Source organism: Lichenostomus cassidix, chromosome 9, assembly GCF_008360975.1.
Source record: "Lichenostomus cassidix isolate B80296 chromosome 9, HeHo_3.0, whole genome shotgun sequence".
In the NCBI taxonomy this organism is placed as follows: domain Eukaryota; kingdom Metazoa; phylum Chordata; class Aves; order Passeriformes; family Meliphagidae; genus Lichenostomus; species Lichenostomus cassidix.
Window position 1 is genome coordinate 17,908,393 of NC_139490.1, and position 19,084 is coordinate 17,927,476.

General features: G+C 40.0%; 1 long non-coding RNA gene across 1 annotated transcript in view; it reads right to left on the reverse strand.

The window, feature by feature from the left end:
- The window catches only part of LOC146433388 (uncharacterized), a 170,826-nt gene that overhangs the window by 24,004 nt on the left and 127,738 nt on the right, over nt 1-19,084 (reverse strand). The gene's annotated exons all lie outside the window — the stretch shown is intronic.

Consider the following 19,084-nt stretch of genomic DNA (forward strand, 5'->3'; position numbering starts at 1 on the left):
TTAGATTAATGATAACTGGATTTGGACACTTTCTTAAATCATATTGAATACATAACCCAGGGTGATAAATAAACCATTTATAGTATCATTCTAACCTTCCAAAACTGAGATATTTTAAGACCTCCTTATTATGTAAACAGGGTGTCTCAATCATTTAAGAAAGGTGGTTTTGTAGTTCTTTATCTTCCTCAGTTGCCTCATAAATATGCGTTCAGGACATACACTTCTCATGCAGAAACATTACTGTTTCCACATTTTAGATGGGAATTGCAGCTCAGAAACATGCCAAAGGTCAGGATGTGTGTGTCAGAGTAAAAAATCAGCCTTCTACCCTAAATCCTTAGCCTTCACACCAATCAGAAGCACAGCAGCAACATTCTGATCTCTTCATCAGTGAATTTCCAGCAAGAGCTTATTTTTTTTATTGAGATCTCTCAGTTCTAAGTCTCTCACAATAGCAACTATCACTTCTGTAACAACTGGACTAGAAGCCAACTCAGATAAAAAATATTCTGAGATTAATCCTACCTCATCATGCATATCCTTTCAGCAGCAAAATTACAAAATTTATATGGAGATTATTCTAAGCTCACATCTTTTGGATGACTGTGAGCACTGGTGATTGTGCTGTGAACCTAGATTGAATGTTCATATGCACTGAATATATTTATGTTTTTGTCTGGGAGGGACAGTGTATCTTAATGATGATAAAGGCAGTTAGAAAATCAGCTTGCCTCCTCATTCCACAGTTTATAGCTTTGAGAGGAAAAATACGATATCCTATGCAATTTGCAAAGCACACAACCTGAATTTGAAAAAGAATAAGATTATTCTGTCAATGAAGAGCTGCAAGCACAATGTAAGATGACTGAGACTGAAAGGAAAAGGAAAAAACACCACAAAAAGCTGTTTCATTAATCTCAATAATAGTAGAAAGTCTTTGAACTCTAACAAGTCACAATCTTGAAGGCAACTCCCACATTAAAAGAGAGCTCTGGAGTCATTTGCTGGGGCCCAGCTCAAGGTTATTTTTGAAAGTCAAATGTGTGCAGTCTAGGCTGTGGTGCTGTTTTGATATTGGCCATTTTGATAATGCAAAAGAGAAAGCTTTAAGAATAATGTAGCACTCATAATAATTATGTTCTAGAGCATTCTATAGCAACATGTAACAGCATATAAAATACACTAATGTATATTGTTTTAAAAAGATCTAAGCAAAGTATATATTATTTGGGATCTAAGTGGGTAATTCCTTAGAACTGCAGTCTCCAAGATAATAACTTAAACATTTGGTTCCCCATTGAGTCTTGCCAGCAGTTCTTGTTTGTTTGCTTTATGTATTAAAATATGACTTCAGTATAATTAAGTACCACATCATATTCAATATCTACAGAACAGAAATAAAAATATCCTTATTGCTAATCACCTTATAAAGTGGAAAAGAGTCCTAATTGCCTTTATCTTTCAAACATCAGAAATTTCATATTTTAAATATGAAAAGCGTAGGCAGTGGGTACTAACAGTGTGACTGAGAAAAACATGAAGATCCTTCTCCAAACCCACGCTCTGTGTTTGTATATTAGCTTCTAATATTACAGGAAAATTACTGTACAGTGTGCTATAACAAAGAAAGATATATATTATATACAACAATGATAAACTCCGATTCCACTGGCCTTGATTCATCACTTAAGCAGGATGAGAAATTGAGGCTTAATTAAAAAGGTACACCATGAGACAAAACACAGAGAGCCCCAGTCAGACCCCAAGAACAGCTGACTCATACATTTATTTTCTCAGTAGAAGGGGGTGGTTCTGTGTCATTTATCATGCAAGAGGCTCAGGACTCTGTAGTTTAAAAGAGCCAAATTAATCAGTGTACCGACAGCTCTTTCTTTCTAACAAGGTTTTTCCTCACTTAGGTAAGTTCATTTCCAGACATTAAAACCTAATTTTAGTTTGAAGCTAAACCTCAGACTTCTGTGATACCAAAGGCCACTGTAGAACATCCCATCAATGTATTTCCAACCTATGAATTTGAAACAAATCTCCAAAAGGAAGTGCTCTGCTTCAGAGACAGGACCTGGAGAAGGAAGGGGAGGCATTTCCCATCATCAGTCCAGGACGGACTTCCAGCAACATTTTGGTACTTTGGAAAGCACTCACATCCCATTGTCCTCTGTGCCACAGAACCTACATGCAAAATCTAACCAGGGCTGCACATATGCAGATACAGTAACCATTTAATTGTTTCTACACATTCAATATTTGTTACACTTTCTTTCTTTTCTTTTTACTTTGTACAATTGTATTGGTTTTCTGAAAGATTAATGCTCATTTTCCAAGATGTTTATGATAGTGTTTCTCAAGGAATGTCCTGGGATCTCTCATGACACCCAAACATGGGAGAATCAGGACAAGAACCTCAAAATTCTAGGGCATTTCTGAGTGAAGTTGATGCAAAACTAGATGCAAGTTTCTGTTCTTCTGCAAAACCTCTTTATTTTGGGCAACCAGACCTTGTTTCTGAGGGTTTTCTGCACTGAGCCCTCAAAGCATGAAGCAGTAGGAGTGGAAGGAAGTCTGCCTTAGATCATTAACAAAGATCAGCTCTGATGGATGCCTTGGGCTCACAGTTTTCTCCCCAGGCTTACCCCAGTACTGCTTGACACTTTATCTCTTGTTAAATGATCCCACCTTTCAGTACAAAAGGTCCCAAATACCATGTCTCATTCAGTACAAATAGTCTATGAGCCTCTGCAAAAGCTGTTCAAGTCAGAATGTTTCAGATAAATATGTCTGAATATCTGTGGCAAAATTTACTTTATCATGCCAAACAGTTCCAGTACTCATGTGAGGCTGACTGAAGTGGGATATGAGAGAAACATATCCTGAAACAAACTGTGATTCTTTGTCAGAGTCAATACCCACGTGAAGCAGGGGGAAAAAGCTTTCTGTAGCCTCAAAGGACGCAACAAATGGAAGCAATTCCACAGGAGGCTCCACAGAATTTTATCTGTACTGAATCATACACTGCAGCGGCCAAGCCCTCCTCTGTGCCTGCAGGATCTGAGACTCTGTACAGATTGAACTCATACAAAACAAATTTTAAAGCTAGTCATTCCCTAGGTTCACTGAGATTTGGACATTTCATAAATCCATCTAGGTAACATGTTCTGACAGAAATAGCATTGCTACATTTTGACACGAGGGATTTGAAAGTGCAATTCCTTAAACAAGGATCATTCAACCTATTGTTTTCACATGCATTCACTCTCCAGTAAACTCTTAATCATACATAACTGGGAGGTGTTGCCTTTCTTTTACAAAGCTGAGAGCAGACCTAAGGTTCACACTGACAAATCACACTAAAATAATGCACCATGCAAAGGGCAGCTGAAGCAAATGATTCAAATTGCCTAGTGGTTCACAATTTTCTCCATGAAAGTCATTAAAATCTATTTGTAAAAAAACAGTAAGATTGAAAATAAGATGACAAAACAAACTCTGTTGGCAGACCATCTTCACAGGAAGTTTGAGTTCTTTTCACTCCAAAGCATCTCTCAGTCCCTCAGAGCACTGCAACCCACACAACTTTATAAGAACATTCAAGAAAACTCAGACTTTTAACATTTTCCTTCCAGCCAAACTGACCTGCAAGGTGCTGTGTCTCCGAATGGCTTCACCCAAAGTATGTGCAGTATTGAAGGAATACCAATGGTTTAAAACTTAAATGGTTTTCAAGGCAACTTCACACACGGAAGTCACAGACACAAACCTGGGAAAATAATAAGGCCTTGGGATTTGTTGGCGTGGGTTTTAATTTTGTTAGAATGGTAATGCAGGAAGGGTTAGAAGAAAATATAAATCCTAAATCAGATGCACTGGGGAGGAAATTGCGTCTAGGAAGTGGCAGAATATGCTCAGCAGGCCAAAGAAATGAAGCTTTAGAGGTCTATCTGCCTATATAAGACCTGGATTCAATATTACATCCCAGTTTGACAAAACACCTCAGCTCAGGCTTAAAGCTAAGCCTGTGCTTAACTTCACTGAAGACAAGATAGATTTTTTTTAAGATGTCAATCACTAGAGAAGCTAAAGGTTTTAAGTTCAAATACCCCAATTCTCACCTGCAGACAGCAGGACTCCTGAAACAGAGAAGTTTTCTCCAGCACACCTCACTGTTAAAGGAAAACAGTTATTACACTTTCCAAACCCTGAAGTATTTAAATCCCAAGCTAGGTACATAAATAATAAAGCTGCATGACTTTCAGACATGCTGAGTTCCCATTGATTTTAATGAGAGTGATATATGGTCAGATCCCCTCGAAGAAAAGATTGTTTAGATACCCAAGTATGAATGAAGCATCTTGACTTTCAGATAAAAACAGCTTTCATAAGAGCCAGTAGGAGTTTTTTATTGCTCACTGTATATGCCTGATTAGGGAGTCTGGCTCTGAGTGATTATCAACTAGTGTGTCCACAGGAAAAGCTGCACTTTTTTGTGTTTGCAGTGGGATGGTACCCGAGGTAGAAGCAGGCTGCCATCCACCCACTCAATGGTGAAGTTAAAACAACAATTCAAACTGAGTTTCTTCACTAACAGCCCCATGCACACCAGGATTTCCTAAAAAGATGGCAAGGAAATTACAGCATCACAAAGAAATTTCATGGCTTCAGACTTCTCAGACACGGCAGGAGCACGATGTATTTTATGGTTCTTTGTTTGTAATGCATCTTTCAGTACACATCTTACACAAACCAGCTTGGTTGAGAGGTTTTCTCCATCACAAGAAAGAGAAGAGCTTGAAATCTAGGACCAGTCAAGCTACTGTACACTTCAGCCAGCAAATTTCAGCAGGTCACAGCTTCCCCTCCAGTTGTATTTCCAAGGTGGAAGGTTGAAGCCATGCACGACCTGTATGAAACCCTGGTTTTGTCAGTTCTTGAAGCTGGGCAGCTGTGAGACTCCAGCTATTCAGCACTAATCCATACAACATTGATCACCACCTCCAGTACCTTCTTTGTCAATATATTCAGTGGTGGAGGCAAAACACTGTGCAGTGCTTTGGAAGAGATTTTTCTGCAGTGTCTGGGGTAGAGCTGGCAGGAGAGAGCTGCTTATTGGCGCTCACACGATTAAAATAATGCATGTGGCACAATCCATCATCCATGGCAGACATTAAGCACTCTCTAATATCAATTACCAATTAAGAGCTGACAAACAAATTTTTGTGATTAGCAGACCAGTATAATTACAGTCTGCTGGTAAGGAAGAGCCTCACCTCATTTGCTAGGCTTACCCAGCCAGCCCATTCTCTAATAAAGAGAAGGAAATTCAACAGTTTGAGAGAAGCCTCTGAAAAACTGGGGGAAAAAATTCTCCCCATGATTTTCAGATATTTACAGAGTTTTTTACTTTCATTTACAAGTTCATCACATTTCCCAGTGCCACATTGCATTTTTTAGTGTAAACAACATGATGGGTAAGATCACAGCAAATCAACAGGGAAGAAAACAATTCACATCGCTGGCAGAGTTTGTATACCTGCTCATTACTTTCAGCAAATTGCTCATAAGGACACAGCTTTTTCAAGAAGCTGTTTATTTAAGTGCTTAATGGATATTCTTGTCACAGTAGGCCAAGAAAAGTCACATCAAAACCTCTGACACATCATCTGATGCTATTTTATATTTTAAGAAATTTGGCACGCATCACATTACAGTGCAATGCATTATTAAGTGTCATTCCAGGATATGAGATAATCAATCAGAAAGATCCTTTGGGATCAAATGAAATTGAATAACTGACATTTTGGCATGAACAGAAGTGCAGGGGTGATTGAAGAAGTTGCCATTTGAGGAACAAGCTGTTCAAAGAAGCTTAATTATTTCTATTTCCCTTTTTTCTCTTCATAAATATTCCTAGTAGGGTTGCACTGAGGTCTCACATCCAAGGGCCTTCCTCTGCACAGTCTGGATTTCCCACTATCTACACTGTGAGTCCTGGAAAGCCATCAAACAGAGAAATTCTCTGTTAAGAATCTGATCATGTTACTCAGACCATTTGGCCTTGTGCTTGCATTCATTGTATGGAATGGAACACAGGGAAATGCTGTGAAAGCCAGCAACAGAGGGGATTAGGGATCTCTTTGGGTCACTCACTCACTTCCCACCCCTTCCCCTCTCCCTCTGTCCCGGGTCAGGCTCCTTTCCCAGATCAGTCTGTGTGCACTCAAACACAGTGCAGACTGATGGAGAATGCTGCAGTAACTGAAACCCCCTCTGGAGCAAAAAAGAAAAAAGAATAGAAAGTGAAAATAAAGACAAAATGCTGTTTATCTGAAACAATACAAACCTATTCTGATGGGTATAAACAGTCATTGGAAAAATGACTTTTGTGACCCAGTATATCAAATCCAGCATTTCTGTTTGGCATAGGCTTGGCTGCCTCAGTCCAGAAACAGTCCAGGCTGGGAGAAGTACATGTCTGTCACACACATAATGGCTCAGTGCTCTACATTGAAATAATTTATGAATGCCAAGAGGGCTAGATTCTGCAGCCAAGGTTCAGGAAAAGGCACAGCACAATATATTTCATAACTTCTGTGATTCTTTCATTTCTTTAGCTGTGAATGCCTCCTTTTGGTCATTTCTCATGTATTTCACAAGCCTGCACATCTAATCCCTGGGCAAACTATCCATATCCAAGAGGCAGCTGTTGAACAAAAGTAGCCAAAGAAGCACCTGTAGACTTGGATAGAGACCTATGGTACATTATTGGGACACAAAATACATACACACAAACACAAATGCCCAGTGAATTTATGACATATTTAAAATATGTCACTGGCAGAAATTCTCAGCAGCATTTTTCCAGAATGAGAGAATTTTTGTGAGAGAATTCTCTCATTTCTCCAGGATTGGAGAATCCATTTCTCCTGTCTCACATCTCAGAAAGCAGCTTGCTTGATTATTAAAAAAACACATTTTAATAGGTGCCATTTAATTCAGCACTATGTAAGCAATTACATGACCTCTGCTTCACAGACAGGAAGGGGATTTTTAAAACCAAGCAACCTTAATTACTTTCAATTTACTAAACACATAAGCTAGCAGTAGGATGCTTAAAACTGACCAAATTACCAGCTCTCCTTTAATTATCCTCCACTAAGTAGCCAGCTAAGGAGATATCTTCAGAAGCAAATAACTGAGTTGGGCTCATAAATCCCAGAGTAGGATGGGATTTAGTAGGATGTCAATTCCTTTGGTAGGATGTCCATCTCTGTAGCAGCTGCTACAGGAAAACTGTAAGCTCAGGTGTTGCATTTTTCTGGCTGACCACACAGAGGTGAGGTCAGAAAGGATCTGGGATAAAAGAGCAGAAGGGTCGAGGAGCAACCCAGTCAGAGAAGCAAATGCCCATTGCAGTGTGGGTAATGCTTCCCTAGGGACACCTTGTCCTGGCAGAGGCCAGGGATAACTGCATGGCTCTGCTCACAGTGTTTTGGCCTCCCTAGGCAGTTTCTAAAGCTGGAATGTCCCTGGGGAAGCAAATAGTAATATTAAGTTTCTTAACAAAAGAAGTACCCTGTGCCAGTTAGGCATTACACTGATTTTGTCCTTAGGTCTTTCTCTCAATATCACATCATCAATATCACATGAGGAAAATCAATTTTCCTTTTTTTTCTCATTGGGAATTAGTAGAGAACTGCAGCATGCAAGCAATAGGATCATTCAAGAGTTCCGTTGAATATGTTCCCGTCCTAAGGCACAATTACGTTAAACTATGTATTTATTCATCAGAATAATACAGTAACACAGGCCATCTTCCTAAAGACACAGTTTGACTTTGTGAGTAGCTGAAGCCAAACCCAGCAGCTCTTCCCTGATGGCACACCCAGTCCTACACCATATCAGCATCAGTCAGAACTGGGGCTGAAGAGAGAATACAGAAGCAGTGCTCTTCAGAACTCCCACAAAAATGGGGTACATGAGAACTCCTGAGCAGCAAGGGGTGCAGTGCTGTGGGCAGGGAGCTGCATCTTGCTCCCACACATCTAAAGGAATTCACAGCTTCTGACAAGGTCCTATTTTCCCTCTTCTCAATTTCATCCCAGAGACACACAGTTGCCTTAAAGAGCCAGAGCAAAAGAGCAATTCAAGGAGAGCTCTTAAGCAGTGGTCACACAGCCTAACCTGCCTGAAGGTTTTCCAGTGCAGTTCAAAGGCCACAAAGGGGACCTCCATTCTTTGAAGTACAGCTCCCCGTAGTGTTTCTTCCCATAAAGAGCAAAACATATGCCATAAAACTTTATGATCAAACTTACAGGAATCTGGCTAAGAGCCTGGGAGTGCAAGGAAACTAATTAGTTCAAACCACCCCTCCAGTCCCCCTGTTACTTCCCATCCAAACAGTAGCAAACCCAACAGAAGTTAAAAAGCTTAATAAAAGTACAGCCAGACCACAAGACACCCGTTTCTCTTTAGGCAGGGCTTTCTTTTTCCTAAAACAAGACACTACAAGAGCAAGGAAACAGTCCCTAGCCAAAGTACATATCTTTCCAATGCCTGGGAAATATCCAGTGATCTATGGGGGAGAAGGAACAGATTGCAGCTTTGCCCAGGTAACAGCAACATGGTATTTTTATATCTACCTGGATGTACTGTTAGAGCAAGTGCAGTATTTTAGTGCTGTTTTCCAGGTTATTCAGTAACATTACAGAGATTTAACTAGAAAAGAATAAAGGGCAGTAGTAGTACAAGCAGCCAGCCCAGGCAAGGGAAAACGAGGTGTCTGCTCATGGCAATTGAGACATTTACATGAGTATGGGAAAGATATTGTGGTGAGAATTGCAAAAATAACTGATTCCAGCAAGAGATGTCACAGCAACACCAAGCTGTAAAGTGCTTTGCTGAAGAAGTTTGGAGCTGATGGAGGCAGGCACCAATCCAACAATCTGCCTGCCCAAACTGCAGCATTAAGTGTGATAATGCTGACATTTCCACAGTGAGGAGCACAAAGTTAAACAGATTGACTGCATCCTCTCACCTGAGGATGTATGTCACTGCAGAGCCTGAAAACTGGAATTCTCCTCTCTGTGAGCACAGAGCAGGATGCCCTGCCTGACTGTGGCCCACTGAGCAGCAGAGCAGACACTTTCAGGACATGTAGCTAAGTTAGACATGGAATTTCAATATTGACTGTTTTGGTGGGAGGAGGAAGAGGAGAACAGTGACCAACCATCATTCCCATTTTTTCCCCCATATTCATATTTTCCCAAGTCATTTCCTGTCTTACCTTGCATTGTGTGGATGAGCTGAAAAGGCCATTTTTTGCAGCTTCAGATGCATTTTTACAAAATGTGACATCCACAAAACTTAGCTCCTGTATCCCTCGATAGCTTCAATTATCTTCCAGCACTGTGCCATGAATTTTCCCCTATATGAAGATCCCACACACAACTAAAGTCACAGAAACCTGTGACCACTTTAATTAGCAAGGGCTATTGGCAGGAATGTTTGTGGGCTCAAGACCTGAGAGCACAAACACTCACATCCTCTCACACAGTCATTTCATTTTTTATATCATTTGTGGGGAAGAAAGAGCAATTTGCAAAGTAACACACTTACTGCACTGTGATTTGAATTTGCATAATAAAAGCATTTGCCTTTTAAAGCATATATTAATGCTTAGAAGGGAGAGTAAGAGAATGTTCTGATATAATTCAAGATAGCTAGACACAGTTCCATTATTTTAATTTACATTTTATTGGGTTTTTGCTTTGGTAAAGAAACACATGTTATAACTAATCACAGTTCTAATTACTGCCTGATTCTATCTTTTATTACTGCTAAAATTTCTATTAAGGGAATGAAAGAAACTAATAGGATCATTAAAAGATCAATAGGAAATATTGCTTACATAGAAGTTGCAATGTATAAACTTCAAGTCAACAGTTAGGATCAAAAGAATTCCTTGGAAAGAGAGGATTATGAATTCATTCCACTTAGGAAAGAACATGAGCTGATTTAAAGCCTATCCACCAGAAGAATTCTTTTTAATTTCACTCCTCTGAGAGCAATAGGCAAAGAAAAAACACAACAAAATTATGACTAACTTTCCACCTCTAAACTTCTAATACTCTTTCTATAGAGTCTGAGTACCTTTCAGGCATATCATTAGGATCTGGAATGCATGTGACATTTCTGAACATAAAAATGGGGATGCGACTTGTTTAAAATTGTAACCTCATAGGCCAGATTCTTATTCTTAAAATGATGCTCAGGTAGTTCCCAGTGACTATCCAGTCCATCTAAAACCTGTTCTTCACTTAATTTTGTCGAAAAAATTATTCTTTTACTTCAAGTCACTACTCTGTCTGAAGTAGTTAACCAAGCATGAATGTCATACATAAAAAATAATATTATGGTCAGTACCTTTTCTCATATGACAATACCTACTTGGCTGCACCTTCTTACCTTGGCTGTTATAATTTTCCATTTCCCACAAGGAGCTATGAAAACAAAGATCTTACTGTTTGAAGAAGGATTAATACTTAAAGCCAAACACTTGCTATGTTCTCAAATCATATGGCCTAGAAAACTAATAAAGAATATTTTAGAAAAATAAATCATATCCATAAAGAAGTGGTACATGGCGGGCAAGTCCTAAATCACATTATCACCAAAAGCATACACAATAAAATTCATAAGACCCCAAAAAAAGGGAAAGAAGATTTTTCAGGTCACAAATGTACCTGACTGAAAGCTCAAAAGGAGTGAAAAAAGAAAAAAAAACAATACATGTGACCTTTTTTTGCTCCATCTTTAGAATTAAGTAAAAATGTTCCAAAGTACATCATAACTGCAGCACAGGAATAACTTGAGTTATATATTTTTCACTTATAAAATTCACCTGCATGCACAGTGTGATGATGTAGATGTTTTGCTTTACACTGAGAGTGTTGCGTTTTTTTTAAAAACGGGTTCATTGTGAACACATACTGAATTTCAGTAAATTTCTATTTGAATTTCAAAAGGGATTGCTGCTTTCTTTCCTAAACAGTTCCCATTTCTTAAATACTACATGACAGTGTGGAAAGCAATACTTCAAATTACATTTTGCAGCAAATTATGCTTTGCAAAGGTCAAGGGGATACTTTTCACAAAGCTCTGATTGGAATCGTCTTTAATACAGTCTCTCTTTTACGTTACAGTCTTTCTTCTCATATCATATTTAAAATCAAATTCTGTTTTCTGATTGCAGGTTATCAAGCAGAGCAAATGCAATGTAAGGAGTCAATTAAAAGAAATCAGCATCCGATTAACCTGAAGCCAGTAAAGTTTACCAGAAAACTGATTATTTGGAAAACAAAGAAAACTCAGGTTTGACAGTCTCCTAACATCCCTTTTGGCCAGTCAAATCACCAGAAAAAGGACACAAAATGTTTTCATTTTAAAACTATATATTTTGTTTAAGCTCTGCTCTACAGGGACATTATATGGCTAAAAATATAGTGAGATAGTGAGATATAGTTTATAGCTAACTCACAAGACTTTCCAGCAAAGGAAAATAACACTTTTCTCAGTGCAATCCTTGCTCAGTGACAAGGCACCATCAGGTGTGAGTGCAATTCCCTGCCCCCAAACCATTTTTTACCCTTGTTTATGCTGTTTCTCTACAGAATCCTCCTCCCAACACTGTCCCTGTTTATAAGAACCAAGCAAATTATTGGCTTCTGTTTGTGTCTCTGAGACATCTGTTTTCTCCTTTTGTCACTGTATCTTTTTTCTTTTCAGGATTCAGTTGCCTGGAACCACGACAAGATCTGGTTTCAATCAAACCAGTGTATTAATTTACTCCAATAATAATTACAAGGGATTTTTGGGGGGTGGAGGAGAACAGGAGTGGGATGGATTCAATATCATGCACCATTTCAGGCAACACCCTACTCTACTGGTACAGTGAGCTTCACCTAACATTTCATCATTATCTAAACAGTACTTCTGTAATCATTGGTTTTCTAGCAACAAAGAAATGTGTGAATGAACACAAAATGATGACAAGGACTGCACTTCAGCCTCTTTCTATTTCCTGGCATTTGCAGGATCACCTTGCCAGTCTCTTAATGGTTACAAATAACATACTAAGGCACTGCTTTGTGACCAAAACCTGTTACCTCTCTACTTGGTTTTGTTCCACATTTGGATTACCCAGGGATTCCCCCAGATGTGGTGACTTTCATGCACTGGAAATCCCTTTGTCCTTCCCTCTTTCCTGATCCCACCATTAACTCTGTCCAGTTACTGAAGTCCATGGGTGCAAACATGGCACCAAACACTTCCCTGCCATGAACTGGCACCAGTTTCAGATGTTGCCCTACAGAAGGAACCTTCAGGCTGTATTGATACTTGTTCAACAAAAAATTCCACAAGATGGTTGAGATTAGAACTGGACATGGCACATTCCACAAGTCATCTGCACTAATGGCACTAACAAGAGTTCTTATTTCTAAGGGATGCTCATGCATGGATAGTTATTTTTAGGGGTTGTTTTGGGGGGTTTTAAGTTTATGGGAATTACAGAGACAATGTTTTTCCAAGGAGATGATTCAATAGAGTGGGTAATGTATTTTAGCTACATAAATTCTGCATGCAGAGCCTGAATGTTTTGCATGGTTTCAATGATCCACACTGTAACAGCTTAAACAAAGACAATCACATGGGCTTAATAAAGCCAGTGGTAATAAAAAAGAAAAGCTTGACTTTAAGAGGAAAATATTTATATTGGAAGCAATAATTATATAGTACTTTTCATCCCCAGAAGTGCTTTTTAAGTGTCATCTGGTGGTTTGCTTGAAAGACTGAGAGCCAGGATTGGATTTCTTCTCCCCACTGCCACCAGCTTGCTGTGTGGCCCAGGACTCATCACTTAGTGTTGGATTTTCAGCAATTCCAGGCACCCACCCATCCTACAGGGTGCCACTGACAAAAAGACCAGCAATGCTCTTGGGCCTCATTTTTTCCACCTGTACAATGAGATTAGTTACTCTATTTTGCAAGGCTGTCATGCACATTAATCAGTATTTGTAGGTTTTCTGGAGATCCTCAGATTAGAGAGAGCTACAATAACCTGGCTTCATTTATGGCAACATAAGATTGTGCCCAAGCCAAGAACTGCAGTTGCTCCCTAAGGTGGAGCAGAGCTGTCCTTAAGTGTAGGAAGGAGCAAGTGGGATAACAGCAAAGGAATGGTGTTTCCCAGTTATTAGCAATGCTCATACCCTCCCAGCTCCATTGGAAGAGCTCCTGAGAGCCTCTGTGGGAAGCAGGAGGGAAGAAAAGTTCTTCCTTTCACTGGCCACCTCCAGCCTCCATCCCACAGAGCAGCAGCAGTGGATCAGGCAGCTGCTGGCTGTGAGCACTTTGTGTTATTCTCCTTTGGAACTGTTCTGTTTGCTTCTCTGGTGTCTCTAAGAGCAGCCCATGGAGCCACCTCCTTGTCTCTGTCATTTGTAAGCCCTTTGGGAGCTGTTCTGTGCCCCTACACTCTGAACATGAGCACCTGCTGGCTCCCCAGGGCAGCAGCCTCGGGATGCTGTCAAATATTAATGCATTAAAGTCCTTCTCAGCTGGACAAGGGCCCTTCTCCTCACTGCCCTGCAGCAGGAGCTTTGGCTGGGTAATACCTCACACCTATCCCAGCACGGGTAACAAGCTGCAGGAATGGGGAGAGGGCTCAAAAAAAGCAAAAGGGAACACATCAGCTCATCACAGCAGAGAGAGCATACAGCAAACTGAATAGCTGCCATATGCACTGCAGGTCTGCCAGAGAGATCATCTGCTGAGAAACTGCAGCTCTGTTTCTTCAGGACCTCACAAATACACAGAATGGGAAAAACAAAAAAAGAAAAAAAAGAAGCAATAAAATATTTTGGGAAGATCAGTACACTCTACAAGGTAAGAAAGGGGTTAGATCTAACTCTCCTACGCAGACTCCTTTAAGAACCCCTGCTCCACAATAAGGCAGACTGGGAAGAGGGCAATGTAAAATAAAAACTAAATGGGAGCTAATTAAAATGCAACTCACACATGAGGGCTGCTGAAATGCCTGGGATCAATTTTCACTGTCATCACTATAGTAGGGCCAGAGAACTTCAAATGCTTTTTATCAGATTCTCCAACTTACACAAGAATTGGGCTCCAAAACCACCTTTCCTAATTCCTCTATCCTCCCAGGAAAGTTTGGCATCCAAATATGGACTCTGGCACTGCAAAGACTGTATTCAGTATTGATAAAATTTCTACTGGATCTTGCTCTCCTGTTCTTCCTCCAGGCATAGAAAAGCACCTGATTTGTTTAGGCTATTTAATGAACTTCCAACCACTATCTTCTTCCAAGTTCTAATTCCTTATTTCCTCTTCTCTAAAGTTCAAACAATTAATTCCCACATGTCTAAACTGCCCAACAGTCTATTCTGAGCTTCTAGCCCATTTCAGTTCTTGCTAAGTACTCAAGTTGAGTTGCTCTTGCCCTGAGTGATTGGGAAGTCCTCTCACACCCAGCTGCTCAACGTTGCAGCCTGCTCCTTTCACTTGGCAGGAAAAGCCTCTGAGATTAGCTCCTTGTGCCTGACCTACATTTCTGGAGAACTCTGGAGTAGAGAATTGGTTTCTACAGTAATTTCTGGGGATGTTCAGTAATCTTTTTCATGACAGTTTAATAGCCATATATACACCTCTCTATTACTCTGATGTCTATAAGTTCTTGATTCCTCAAAAAACCCCTGCCATGTTAAATATCCCAGTTATTTAGCACAAGATCTTCTGTATACAACAAAGTGTATTTGAAACCACAATGACTTGAAATGACTTTAATAAAAGGGATACTCAAGGCTTATGAGGCTTTGATTTTCATTTTCACTAAGGCCTTTACTTACTCTGGCAGAATCAAATGGGAGTAAATGGAATACAGACATGCCTTACACTCACTTTAAAAAGCCATTACACAAATGAGGAGTCCCCCCTGTCTGGTAAAAAGAGAAGTTGAACCATTTACCCCATTATGACAAGCAGCCTTTTCTCAAGCAATGAAAGTCTATTACTGTGCTTCACCAGCACCTCTTAGCAAGTCAGTGAAATTGCTGTAGACATGATGAAAAGCTCATCCTGAAGTATACAGCATCACATATACATCTCCCTCAGAATTTATTTGTCTCTTGCAAACACATGAACAATTTCCCCATGCCTAGTTTCCTACTCTCCATAGAAGCTAACTTGAAAAGGTCTTTTCTGCATATTCTGGGAGATATACAGCAACTTGTAACTTGCTATTGCACCTGCTGTTTCAGTTTGGGGGATGTTATTGTGTTGCTAAAAAAAACGCCAGCAATGAGGGAGTTGGTGTGACAGACATAATTGGCCAAAACTTAAAATGCAGCGTTGCTCACTGAAGAGATGTGTCATTTAAATTATACACACAAACATCCATCACTTTTCTGTGGGCACAAAAAATAAGGGATTCAGTCTTTGAGAAGTGCCATAAAAAAATCATCATTTCTAGTAACCAGCAATAAGTGGTCACTTAAAAATGAACATTTTTATAAGATCACTTACATATACAATCTAGAATATCCTCCTTATATTTGCATTCAAGTTCAGCTATTAATCAGTGTATGAAAACCAGCTGTTTGTTGACTGACAACTTTAGGAAAAGATTCATTTCTCTTTCATACCTCTGGAGTTTGTGGGGGGGAACCTTGCTTAAAGAATGCAAATTAACTGTGACGTCAATATTCTTAAAAATATCTTCTTAACAGAAGAACCATTTTAACAGGTACAGCCTGAAATCCCAGAGAACAATGGTACCTGTGAACTTTAAATTTCAATGTGACCCCTCAACTCCACCCCATTCCCGTATGACTAGTGACATTCACTTCTAGGAATTTCCAGTGTCCAAGGGATGATTACCCATCTCTGATCAAAGTGCTCACCATAACATGGCACAATCCAGTTCACACTGGAATGTTGCATTATTTTCACCACAAAACATCAGTGCAGCCTGGGATTACAGGGCTGCAATTTTTTAAAGCCTGACAAGCAAATCCTCTCTCTGCTTCTTGAGCTTTGCACTCATGAGAACAGCACCTCACCCTGCACCCCCTGAAGCACCAAACCATCCTGTTTGAAAGTAGCAGGAAGACCACGATTTCTTGCCCACAACATGGAATTTATTCCTTCTTGAATCAGTCTGCATTCCTTCCTGCTCCAAAGGCACAAGTGAAGCACTGCCTTCCTTCCCCACTGCAATTCCACGTCCCTCACTGCAGTGGAATTACACAGAAATGATACTAAGCTCCAGAAAGAAGAGAACAAAGCCCTAAAACTTCCCCTCCTCCTGACCACAAAGATGTTCAAAAATTGCATTTTCTTCCATCCCTTTGAAACATAATTCAGTTGCCTTGTTAATGTCAGGAAGATCATATTTAAACTCTTTCTTTAGCAGCTCAGTGCCCAGCTGGGAGGTGAAAGGCTGTGATCGATGTAGTAACCATACAACAGATGAGTTTCAAGCACTACACATTAGGCTTTATGGATTTCTTTAAAGTGTGCTTTAAAAAAAATAACAAGGGAAGAAATTAAAAGACCCATACTACCATTTCAGCTTTCACAATCCGTTACACAATCCTCATTTTTCAGAGCTAGGAGAGAATAAAAACCCAGCCTTTCAGACCTTGGAAACAGGTGAGTGCATTAAACAGCTGAGCTAATAAATGTCATACTGTCCCTCCATTTTCCCTAAAGGCTGTGCTTAGTTCTCAAACACAACAGGGAACTGAGATGATCTCCAAAGCAGATGAATTCAAGCTTTGGTGACACTCAAGAACAGAGCAGAGTGAGATGGATCCTGACAGGCTGTTACTTAGCCCAGTTGTTTTACTATTTGCTTAACAGCTCTGATTTTCAAAATACAACGCACTACTGAGGAAAAGTTAGGAGCAAAAATAGGAGCTCTGAGTTGTTTCATTTGGAGGACAAAATTCCTCAGAAGATGTGTTTTTCAGAGATTCTAAAAAACTGGCTCAGGGACCATGATTTCCTTTGCAAGTGCCCCCATATTTGCATTAGCTGGGGCAGTGCAAACAGAAACTCGTAATTGGATGTGTTTGCTGGGATTGCATACATATAAAAGTGTGCATGGATAAAATCCTGGCTTATTAAAGCTTCCATTGTGACACTGATACATATCCATGAAGTGAAGTTGTGTCTTGTGCAACTTTAAGTATTAGCAAGGGCTTTTCGTTATTCAAGCCATAGTTGAGAACATAGCTCTGGTGCAGAACATGTGAAGGTAAAATGAACAAAACACCTAGAAAAAGAAACCCCCAAAATATGGCAATGGAACCGAATTGACACCCAAGCTGTGTGAGGATATCAGAAACACCAGTGCAGGAGTAAATTTGATGCTGCTTTGACAGTCTGGCTCTGTACACTGAAACACAGCATTAAAGAGCATCTGCATTCCCACAGTCATTGCCCACAGAACTGCATGCTTTACCTTCTGCTTTATTTCTTTATAAAAGAGAAAAGCCTGCAAGTACCAGGTCCATGTCTTTTTCAGTTTAATCTGTTACAGGATGTCTATATCACACTGAGGATTTCCCAAAGTGCAGCACACTCAGGAGATATTTCACAACCATCCCACTCACAGAACCTCTGTGCCAGCACACTGCATTGATTTCTGATTATCAGCACAATGAACAGGTTTCTTTGGCCACAGTGAATGGCTGCAGACACCCTGGGCCATATCAGCAGTCCTGGAGTTCTAGATGTAAGGAGGGTATGCAAGGAGCAGTACCAACCATATAAAACATATATCCCCTCCCATGCCATTCTGTATCCATGTGTACAGAAACAAACTGAGTTCACTGCTGCTGTAAGGAAATGCAGCTTTCTGCACTCAGTGGAAGGATTATACATCTATGGAAGGGGAAATTACATTGCTCATTTTAACTTATTCCTGCTGCCACTGAAAAAACAGGAGCTGTTTCAAAACAACTCGGTCTGAACCCCATTGTAATCAGTCTCAGCCTTTCCAAAGGAAGAACTGAGCCATCTACAAAAGGAAAAAGAGGAAAAAATCCCATCTCAGAAAGCTGGGCTGTGGATGTAGTGTCAGCAAGCTGGCTGCAGCTGCACAGTGAGCCTGCCATCCATTGCTGCTTTGAGCAGCCAGCAGCAAGTGCTGAGAGAATACTGATCTAGGGCCTGAGCCTCAAAAGAGCTGTGCAAATTCAGCTGCCAGACTTCAGCTGGGAGATAATGCATAGCATGTCTGTGGGAAGCAACCACTTCAGAGGCAGAACTAAGTGGCAATGTTAAGTACACAGGTAAAAGAATAGATAGCAATTATGTAATGCTCAAGAGCTTTCTCCAAATTCAATGGAGTTTCTCTGATTTCAGTGGCCTTTTCAATGAACCTCAAGACCACAAGTTATTAAAAAATAGAACTTAATCAAGTAATTCTGCTTTCTTGCTGATTTAATCTTCTTTATCCCCTCCATTTCTAAATAATGAGGAACCAAGTGTTATGAGTCCCATTACTTTGCTATTCAGAGGAAATCTAAGCCTTAGATTTTGTTGCTAAAGAAGTAAGACTCTAAAGACATAATCCCCAGTACCACTTCTGTTAACTGACCTAAATATCTTCCTTACTTTTCAGGTCTTTGGTCAAGCAAATTGATTTCAGTGCTTCCCTCTGTGATAAGGCACTCACTCCCAAAAATGTCCTTGGTCACACAGTCCCTGCCCATGGTGTTTTTAACACCCCCACGTGCTTGTGCAGGGTCATTAGAATATTGAGAAGACCTGTATCAAGTTTAGTTACTTGCTGATATATCTGGACACACCTGGACTTGCACTGAAACAGTGTTTGTGTAATAGAGTTACAACAAATAAAATAATTGCCTACTCAGTATGCTTTTTTTTTTCCAAACCGCATCATCCATACAGGTGTATTTCATACACCAAATGTGCTGAAAGAGATTTTCAACTCCTCTAACAGTGAGAACATATCAGATTT